This window comes from Rhinatrema bivittatum, chromosome 11 (genome assembly GCF_901001135.1).
Source record: "Rhinatrema bivittatum chromosome 11, aRhiBiv1.1, whole genome shotgun sequence".
Lineage (NCBI taxonomy): Eukaryota > Metazoa > Chordata > Amphibia > Gymnophiona > Rhinatrematidae > Rhinatrema > Rhinatrema bivittatum.
Window position 1 is genome coordinate 52,111,182 of NC_042625.1, and position 1,536 is coordinate 52,112,717.

The following is a 1,536-nucleotide window of genomic DNA, read 5'->3' on the forward strand; positions in this document are numbered from 1 at the left end:
TTCAGGTGAAGGAAGTTCCAAAATAGAAAAAAAAAAAGGTAAGAAATGGGGTTTTAGGGGTCGAGGCAGAGTAGGACGGGGGACAGGGAATTTCCCTCCCAGTGTGCTCCTTAATTTTATAGCACGCGCATGGCAACGCACGCACGTTATAAAATCGGCGCGTCTCTTAAAACCTACCCCAAAGTGTGGAGAAGCCGCTGGGCCTTGAGCCGTAAGTGATCATCACTGAACTATCTTTCCTGTATCCCAAACCTTTCTGAAAGGATGGAAGATGGGAAGACAAAAGTGGCCACTCTCAAGGAATGTGGCCCTGAACAATCCAAGCAAACTGGCAGGAGGAAGATGAGAGACTGCTGAGGCTTGGGGGGGGGGGGGCAGTGGTAACCTGACCCCCCCAAGATCTTGACCTTCCTGCAGGCTCTGCCCCCTGCACGTTTGCTTTTTCTGCCCATCCTTCTCCACAGAGTGAGCAAGGATGTGACAGAAAGAGGATGCCAGGCCCAGGTATCAAGAAAACAGTAAAGCAGGCGTGGAAAACCTCTGGTCCTCAAGGTCCGCAAACCGGATGGGTTTTCAGGAGATCCCTAATGAATGGGCAATGGATTGCATGCACACTGCCTCCTTACTCAATCTCCTGCCTATGTGTTAGGGATATTCTGAAAGCTGCCATGCAGCAAAGGATCAGAGCAGCACTGCACAGTACAGACTTCTCCATGTACCTGGGCAGCACTGGTCTCTCTACAGTCCATGGCCCAGGAGAAATTCTCTTACCCGCATTGTGTGCATTCCCATTTGCTTTTAGTTGCCTCTTTTGCATCCTCATCTCGCCTTTCTGTTGCAGGTCTTGCCCAGGGCTGATTTTCTGTCAAGTCAATGACCTGGAATATATTTGAACTACAGCAAATTGCTTCCTTTCCCCCGACTGCAGCTAGCGAAGCAGATGGAAGCCACCATTGCTGTCCCTGACCCACTATCTTTTCAATTCATTCTCCTCCTCTGTGCCCGCCCTCAGACTGCAATGCCTGGGTTATTGCCCATCACCATTTCCTTGACCTTCATGGTTCTTCTATCCATGACTTTCTCACTACTTTCCTGTCCTCTCTCCTGTCCCTGGATTCAGTGCAATCATCATCCTTCCAGCATCAAATCCTCAAATATGATTAAACACCTCTCTCTGTAATCGTCCCCAACTCTGTAAACCTGAACACCCTTAGAAGAAAACCAGCTCTGTTTATCTCACTGTCTCCTTAAACCCTGCTAACTTCAGCTGGGACCAGTCCCTTAACTACTTCCAGGCTCATAATCCTTCCCAGCTCTTTAATATCTTCCGCTTTCACATCCCTTCCACCAGCACCATTCCTCTACAGTCCTATTCCACCTTCATCGCTCTCTCCTCCTCATTTACTCCTCCTCTCAATCTCACCCTGATCTCATTGATGCTCACTGCTACTCCTGCCAGTCCTAGCTGTCACCTCCCTGGCTTTCTTTCTGTGGACTCATCCCCCATACTGCCAATAACTTGTACAATTATATTTC